Source organism: Ceratotherium simum, chromosome 31 (genome assembly GCF_057802395.1).
Source record: "Ceratotherium simum simum isolate JZ-2026a chromosome 31, ASM5780239v1, whole genome shotgun sequence".
Classification (NCBI taxonomy): Eukaryota; Metazoa; Chordata; class Mammalia; order Perissodactyla; family Rhinocerotidae; genus Ceratotherium; species Ceratotherium simum.
In genome coordinates, this window is record NC_141930.1 from 12,920,895 (window position 1) to 12,930,751 (window position 9,857).

The window sequence follows — 9,857 nt, forward strand, 5'->3', positions numbered from 1 at the left end:
TGTCTTAGTAGTCCATTCGGGCTGCTATAACAAAAGACCTGGGTAAGCCTGGGTGGCTTATAAACAACAGAAATTTACTCCTTACAGTTCTGGAAGCTGAGAAGTCCAAGATCAAGGCACCAGAGTCTGATGAGAGCCCACTTCCTCGTTGACGGCAGTCTTCTCCCCGTGTCCTCACACAGTGGAAGGAACAAGGGAGCTCTCTCGCACCTATTTTATAAGGGCACTAATCCCATTCATGGGGCTCTGCCCAGTGACTTAATTACCTCCTAAAGGCCCCCGTCTCCTAATACCATCACAATGGGGCTTAGGATTTTAACATATGAATTTTGGGAGGGATATAAACATTCAACCCATAGTACTCATTAAAGGAAAACATTAAGGAAGAAAAAGAAATCCAAATTTAGGAAACAATTACAACGCTTAGAATAGAAAAATCGTGGTGTGGATTTTATCTTGATTATATGAAATTATAAATCAAGACCTTATTTTAATTGCAATATTTTCAATCCCACAGAATTCAACTTGAAGATGCTCAAAGAAAAATCATTCTTATTTTATCTTTTGAACAAGTTTCAATGACTTTAGGTGTATATACTTAGACTACCAAAAAAAAGGATGTATGTTGAAGTATTTCTACATTGTCTTAAGAGGGATGGGCTGTGGGCCAAGAGCTTCCATTTGTACACTTGCCCTAGGACTTGTTATGAAAGAGGTGGGCCTGGCCACAGATCCCTTGGTGAAACATTGAAGAAATATTTGTCATATACTCTTGGGGTCAAACTACAAGTTTCTTTCCCAAAGAGATATAGTATCCCCTTGAGACAACAGGCTCTGGGTCTGAGAATTTGTTTAGATCTGGAAAGTGAGTGAAGGATCATGATTTTCCATTACAATGGCTGTTATCAGACTTTTTCTCATCAGCTCAACTTTTTCTTGTTATACAAGTCAAATAACACCCTAGTGGGTTGCCCATATATTGCTCCTCTGAGAACACATTGTCTGTTAGCTGTCACAACAGATCCTTGTGGGTCAAGGACCATGACTCTGGCTTGGCTCCACATTTTGGTATTATGTATGCCTTTCCTCTGTTAATTAAGTGTTGCCAACTAGCATCTGTTAGTTCAGAATCCTTTGAAATTGATACTAATATGATGACACTGATACTAGTTTGATGGCAGTATCTTCTACTGTCAACCCTGGTCAATGAAGGATAGCCACCACTGAACTTCTCAAATGTTTCCCTCATCATTATTGCTCTTAAATTCAAGCAAGCAGTCTAGGTACCCCCAGGGTACACCCAGGACTCCTTGTGCTTTAGAGGGCTTTCTTCAAAATTTCTAAGTCTGCCTCAGGTGCCTGGGACTGGCCATGGCCAGCAACTCCATCCAGGTGGAGAACCTCCAGCTCGAATCAGGACCCACATAGGCCCTGTCCCTGTTTCTCCCATTTTGGACATTCTCCAACCATCCAGCCTACATGTGAGATCGCTAGATGCCCTGAAGAACTCCAGAATCCACCTCTGGGACTGTTCTGGAGTCCCATGATCAGGTCCAAGGTCCAGCAGAGTGGCCTAGTAAGCAAATCACTGCAACTGACCAGCGCAGTTTTTCTGTCACAGGATCACATGAGGTTGGTTCACCAGAATAGTGTTGATACACTGATTTGGGGTGACTCTCCCTCATGTCAGACATAAGAAAAGATCAGGGCTCTGAGCCAGTGATGGTCATCCTTCGGTTTGAGTCACATGTATGAACCCATTGCTTCTTTTACATAACATGTTTGAGATTCATCTATATTAGCATATGTATCAATAGTTCATTCATTTTTATTGCTGAATAGTATTTTGTTGTGTGAATACTTGTTTATTCCTTCGTTGATGACATACATTTGAATGGGTTCTAGTTATTGTCTATTATTACTACAGCAGCTATAAACACTTATGTATAGGCCTTGTACATAGATGTAGATATTGGTAGTCATTTCATCAGGATAAATCCCTAAGAGTGGAATTGTTAGGTCATATGTTAAGTGCATGTTTAATTTATACGGAACTGCAAAACTGTTTCCAAAGTAGATGTCAACTTTGCCTTCCCACCAATAATTTATGAGAGTTCCAGTTGTTCCATATCCTTGCCAAGAATTAGTATTATCAGTCTCTTTAATTTTAGCCCTTCAAGTGGATATGAAGTAGTACTTCATTATGGTTTAATTTGGATTTGGCTTAGTCTATATAATGTTAATTGCTTGTATGTTGGTATAATGATTGGTATATTTGATTTCCTGTTGAATCCAACTGTCTTGTTGGATTTGATAAATAATGATGTTGAGCATCTTTTCATATACTTATTGATTGACCATTCATATATCTTCTTTTGTGAAGTATCAATTCAAGTCTTTTGCTCATTTTTTTTATTGAGCTGTTTTATTATTATTGCATTGTCAGCCTACTTTATATATTCCGGCTGTAAGTTCTTTGTTAGATACATATATTGTGAATATTTTCTTCTATTTTGTGGTTCGCCTTTTCATTTTCTTAATAGAGTCTTTTGGAAAGCAGGCAGTTATAACTTTGGTGAAGTCTAATTTATCATTTTTTATGGTAGGCACTCTTTCATGAGCTCTCTCTTCGATAAATCTTTGCCTATCCCAAAGTAGCAAAAGTTTTCTGTCACATTTTCTTCTAGAAATTTTATCATTTTGGTTTGTATATTTAGGTCTATGATAGATTTCACAGTAATTTTTGTTTATTGTTTGAGATTAGTGTCAAAGTATATATTTTTTATAAGGATACGTAGTTATTCCAGCATCATTTTTTGAAAAGACTATCTTTCCTCCATCGAAAGAATTGGCTCCTACACCAAAAAAAAAAGTTTACCATACATGGAAAGTCTATTCTGAATTCTCCGTACTGTGCCACTGATCTATATGTCTGCCTTTATCCCAAGACCATACTAAGTTGTATGCTATAGCTTTCTCGTAAGTCCTGAAATAAGATAATGTAAGTCTTCCAACTTTGTTCTGTCTCAAAATTGTTTTGGATATTCTAAGTCCTTTGCATTTTCATATAAATTTTAAAATAAGATTGTCAATTCCTTTTTAAAAGTGGAGGAGGGCTGCTGGGATGTTAATTGGCACATCATTGAATCTATAGATAAATTTGGGGAGAATGGGCTTCTTAATAATATTGAGTCTTGCAATCCATGAACATGGTATATCTCTCTATTTATTTAAGACTATTTAAATTTCTCTCATCAATTATTTGAAGTTTTCAGTGTAGCTGTCTTGCACATATTCTGTTAAACCTAAGTATTTTATCTTTTTTGATGTACTGTAAAAGGAATTTTTATTTCATTTTTCAAATGTACATTGCTAGTACATATAAATACAATTAGTTTTGCATATTGAGCTTGCATTAACTTCACTTAATATTTCTAAGCATTTTTTAGAAGATGCCTTAGTATTTTCTACATAGACAGTCATATCAATTGCAATTAGAAACAGTTTTTCTTCTTCCTTTCCAATTTTATGCCTTTTATTTCTTTTAATCACCTTGTTGCGCTAACAATTATTCCAGTAAGATAATGAACAGAAACAATAACAGTGGACATCTTTGCCTTTTCCTGATCTAAGAGGGAAAACATCAGTCTTTCACCATTAATGATATTAACTTTGGATTTTTCCTGAATGCCTTTATCACATTGAGGAAGGTTCCTTCTATTCCTACAATGCTGAACGTTTTTTATCTTGAATGTGTGTTGAATTTTACCAAAATCTTTTTCTGCACTTGCTGAGATGATCATATAATGTTTCATCTTTATTCAGTTAATGTGGTTAATTATATTTTGTGATTTTCAAACATTAAAACAAGCTTGCATTCCTTAGATATACTCTACTTGGCCATAATGTGGGACACATCCTTTTTTTTTTTTTTCTTTTGGTGAGGAAGATTGGCCATGAGCTAACATCCATTGCCAATCTTCCTCTTTTTGTATACAGGACACTGCCACAGCATGGCTCGATGAGTGGTGCCCAGGTCTGCGCCTGGAATCTGAACCTGCAAACCCCAGGCTGCCGAAGCAGAGTGTGCAAACTTAACCACCATGACACGGGGTCGGCCCCAGGATATATCCTTTTGCATGTTATTAATGGATTCAACTTGTCAATACTTTGTTGAGGATTTTTGAATCTATGTTCATGAGGGATACTGGCCTCTGTTTTAGTCAGTTCGGCTGACTATAACAGAATAGCATAGACTAGGAGGCATATAAAAAACAGAAATTTATTTCTCACAGTTCTGGAGGCCAGAAGTCCAAGATCAAGGTGCCAGATGGTCAAGTTCTGGTGAGAGCCTCCTTCTAGGTTGCAGACTACGGTCTTCTCATGGTATCCTCACATGGCAGAGAGTAGAGATTAAGCAAACTCTAATCCCTTTCATGAGAGTTCCACCTTCATTTCCTCATCTAATCCTTATTACCTCCCAAAGGTCCCACCTCCTAAAACCATCACATCATGAGGTAGAGTTTCAACATATGCATTTTGAGGGGACACAAACATTCAATCCATAACAGTCTCTGATCTCCTCTTACAAATCTTTGTCAGATTTTGTTATCAGTGTTATACTGATCACATAAAATAACTTGGGAAGCAGTCCCTTCTTTATTTTCTGAAAAAGAGTTTACAAATGATTGGTATTATTTCTTACTTTGTGCAGGATAGAATTTACCAATGAAATCATCTGAGCCTTGAGTTTTCTTTCTGGAAAGGCTTTTTTAGTATTATTACAAAGTCAAGTTCTTTAATAGATCTATGGCTATTCCAATTTTCCACTTCTTCTTGAGTCATTTTTGGTAAGTTGTGTTTTTCAAGAAATTTATCCATTTCATCTAGTTGCCAAATTTATTGGCACAATTTTTTCCTAATATTCTTTTATTTTCCTATTAAAATTAATAAGATATGTAATGTATTCTTTCTTTTATACGTAATATTGGCAATATATATTTCTCTCTCTATTTCTTGATTTGTCCTATTGGGGCTTATCAATTTACTAATCTTTCAAAGAATGAATTTTGAGCTTTGTTAATTTTTGTTTCTAAATCATGGATTATTCTATTATTTTTTTCCTTCTACTTATTGTGGGTTTAACTTATTCTTATTCTGTGGCTCTTAAAGTGGCAACTTACATCAAAATTTTTAAATCTTTCTTCTCTTCTATTACAAGCATTTAAAGCTATAAATTTCCCTTTAAGTATTACTTTTGCTGTATCCCACAAATTTTGGTATGTTATATTTTTACTAGTATTCAACTCAAAATATTTTCTTATTCTCTTATGACTTTATCTTTGAGCCATGGGTTATTTAGACATGTGTTATTTAATTTCCAAATGTTTGGAAATTTTCTAAATATTTTAGTTATTGATTTCTAATTTAACTCTGTTATGGTCATAGAATACATTCTGTAATACACAAATCTTTGCAAATTTATTGAGATTTCTTTCATGACCTAACATATGTCCACTTTGATGAACATTCCATATGCACTTGAAAAAAATGTTTATTGCACAGTTATTGGGTACAATGTTTTGTAAATGTCAATTTGCTCAAGTTGGTTAATACTGTGCTCAGATCTTCTATATCCAAATTAATTTTTGTCTACTTGTTCATTACTGAAGTAACAAGTAACAAGTTTGTTAATTACTGAAAGAGTAGTGTTAAACTCCACTATTTTTTCCATGTCACTTTGTACTTCGTGAATTTTGAAGCTATGTTATTAGATGCATATATATTTATGATTATGTCTTCCTAATGAATTGGTCCTTTTGTGATTTATAAATGTCCCTCTTGATCTCTTGTAAAATGCTTTGTCTTAAAGTCTACTTTTTCTGAAATTTATGTAGTAATACCATCTTTCTTATGCCATTTGTCTGCTATATCACTTTCCATCCTTTTATGTTCATTTTATATGTAACTTTAAATTATATCCTCAATAGATGCATATACTTGTGTCTTGCATCCTAATCTAATCTGACAATCTCTGACTTTCAATTGGAACATTTTACATTTAATGTAATTTTCATTACATTTACATTTAATATAATTGTTGCTATGGCATGTTTAAGTCTACCACCTTGCTAATTGTTTTCCCTTTGTCACTTCTGTTTTTTCATTCTGTTTCTCCTTTCATTGACATTTTATTTCTATCCCTTCTACTGGTTTCTTAGCTCTTTTTTTTTTAATTAATTTTTAGTGTTTTTCCAGGGCTAACAATGCATTCTTAACTTATCAGAGCCTATTCAGGTCAAAATTGTACTATTTTACATTTTACACTTAACAACACTTTCTTTTTCACACTTTCCACTTGTTACTTTACACTTGACACATCCCTCCTGACACTTCATACTTTGCACTCCACATATATAATAGCCTTAAAATAGTATAATTCCATTTATCCATAACCCCCAACTTTTGTGCTCTTTTGTTCATGTATTTACTTCTACATATATTACAAAATCCACCTTACAATGTTATTGCTTTTGTTTTAAACAGTCAGTGAAATTTTAAGGAAATTATGAAGTAATAAAAATAATCTTTTCTATCACCCACTTACTTGCTGTTTCTGGCACTCTTTTTTTTCCCCCCATTCTGTAGATTTGGGTTTCCATCTGGTATCACTATTCCGTCAGTCGGAAGAATGGCTGTTAGCATTTTTCGTTTTGCAAGCCTACTGGACCCAATTCTCTCAGCTTCTGTTTATCTGAAAATGTCTTTATTTCACTCAGTTTTTTAGAGGTACTTTCTCTCGATATAGAATTGAGGATTTTTTTCCCCATCAGCACTTTAAAGACATTTCTATTATCTTCTGACGTCCACTGTTTCTGATAAGAACTCGGCAGACACTCTTATAGTTGTTCAGTTACACGTTATGTGTCTTTTTCCCCTCTGGCTGCTTTCAAAATTTTCTTTTTATATTTAGTTTTCAGCAGTCTGACTATTATGTGCCTAGGTGCAGCTTTCTTGCTATTTATCTTTCATTGAGTTCACTGATTTTCTTGAATTTGTAAGTCAACGTTTTTCATCAAATTGAGGGAAATTTGGCATTATTTATCTATTTTCTCTTGCCCCATTCTTAATTTCTTCTCTTTCTAGAACTCCTATAACACATATCTTAGATGAGTTGATATTATTGATGGGTCCCTGAGGTTCTGTTCCATTATCTTTCCTTTATCATCTCCCATCTGCTGTGAAGCCTGTCCAGTGAATTTTTCACTTCTGTAATTTCAGTTACAGAACTTTTCTATTTTAGAATTTACATTTGGTTCTTTTTTATGGTTTTTATTTCTCTCCTGAGATTCTTTATCTGTTGACTCAATCAGACTACATTTTCTTTTAATTCTGTGAACATATATTTTCCTTTAGCTGCCTTAAAATCTTTGCTAAATCCAACATTTGAGTCACATTACATTCTGTTTCTGTTTACTATTACTGTTTTTATTGGCTATGGATCCTATTTTCTTGTATCTTTGCATGTCTGGTAATTTTTTTTACTGTGTCCTGGACATTGTTAGTGATACATCATAGAGACTCTGGATTTCGTTATCTTCCCTCTGAAGGGTATTGATTCTTGTTCTAGTAGGCAGTTTATTTACTGGCTAATAACATTTCAGCTGTGTAGGTTTGGTTTTATGCTTTGTAATAGGGGATATGTGGAAATCCAAAGTGTTTCCCAAGCACCTCTAACTGGGCAGGACCCAAGCTCCAAAATCTGTCTCCTCTGCAACTCTTGTCAGGGCTGGGCTTCAGGCTTTGTTAGGGTGGGCGTAGAGCAGTGATCTTAACTGGAGATGATTTTCTCCCCAGGTGACATTTGGCAAATATCTGAGGACATGCCTGGTTGTCACAACAGGGGATCAAGGGGGAGCTACTGGCATTTATTGGGGAGAGGCCAGGCATGCTGCTAAACATCCTACAACACACAAAACAGCTCTACACAAGAATTATCTGGCCCACAGTATCAGTACTGCCAACATTGAAAACCTCTGGCCTAACTTAGGCCTTACTCTAGGGCATGGTCCTTACTTCTGCCTGGGAGATTAACATGGTGTTAACGAAGCCCTCCACCAGCCAGCCCTAGTAGTCTAGTGATTAAGATTCCGCACCCTCACTGCCCCAGCTGGGGTTTACTTCCTGGTCAGGGAACCACACCACCCATCTGTCAGTTGTCCTACTGTGGTGGCTGTGTGTTGCTGTGATGCCGAAAGCTATGCCACCAGTATTTCAAATACCAGCAGGGTCACCCTTGGTGGACGGGTTTCAGTGGAGCTTCCAGACTAAGACAGACTAGGAAGGAGGACCTGAGCACACACTTCCAAAATACTTGGCCATGAAAACCCTATGAATAGGAGCAGAGCACTGTCTGATACAGCTCTGGAAGGTTAGAGGATGGCACAAAAAGACCGGGTAGAGTTCTGCTCTGCTGTACACAGGGTCGCTAGGAGTCGGATCGACTCAACGGCAATAAAAACAGAATGAAGCCCTCCACTCTTCCTGGAAAGGACATCCAGTGACTTTCATCACTACTTGATGTCTAATATCTCTGCTAAATTCCTCTCTGGGAAGCCTAATGTAGCGATGCTCTGAGGATTGTTGATGAGGATTTGTAACATCACATTGCAAGGAAATGAGTGGAGGAATGAGAAGATTCTGTGGCCATTTTTACAACATAGCCACCTCTGCTTTTAGTGCTAATAATTTTTAGTTCATATCATTTTCTCAATGTAAACTTTTACTTCCTTTTGACTATTGAACTTAATAAATGTGGAATCTATGAATGTATATCATCATTATATTTTTATCATGATGTGTATTTGATGATGTTTATGTGTGACTTTATTGTATATCAAATTCTTAAATTCCAAAGATAGCTTAAGCTGACGATACAAAAAGTTATATACTGGCCATATGCCTGAAAAGTTACCTATTTGATTAGGAATTAACTTATATATGTGGATGTGAATATTGCTGTTGGGATAGAAACCTGACCTTTTGCATTACATTTCATTAACATCTTCTAACCTTCCCAGAGGAGTTTTACAACAAGGTACAATGGGTACGATACACCACCCTGCTGAAATCAGAGAGTAGATCAAGGCCCGTCACAAGCATGCTTTGTCTCAACCTCCACATGATATTGTTGTCTTATACCTCAGGCCCTGCTCCACCCCACTAACTTCTGACGCATGTCTGTCAGCCCTTCCTCCCTCCTAAGACAAAATCCAGGGCTCAGCTCAGAAGCAAATAATGCAGGGTATTGCTTTCAATGTCCTGCCTTTCTGATCCATGAAGCTAGTTCTCTTTCTCTCTCTCTCTCTTCATTTTCATAATGTAAAACACAATCAAAACAAAACTATTATCCTCACTCTAGAAATTATACTTCCTCACTTGGTTTGGAATCTACTACCCTGACTAGTAAAACACAAGTGTTCTTGGGAAATAGAAAATCAAGACATTCTAATATGAATAAATAGAGAATAACGATATAAATGGGCCAAGTATTTGGCATAAACGATGTGAAGGTTATATCTAAATACTAATTTATTTATTGCATTAATTTGACTTTTGTGTCTTTACTGTGGTACATTTTACTTTTCTGAGCAGGCTACAGACTTATATATTCACTTGACTTTCCATGAGTATTCAATATTGTTGCCTTTTGTTTTGTTTGCAAACCCAGGAAAAACAAAGTCTATTAGACTCTCATTTAATTTGGTTTGTTCAATGTATAACAAAGATAACACTCAGTTTCTATTTGATGATTAGAAGAATGGCTAAGCTTACCAAGGCTAGAAGTATGGATGGCA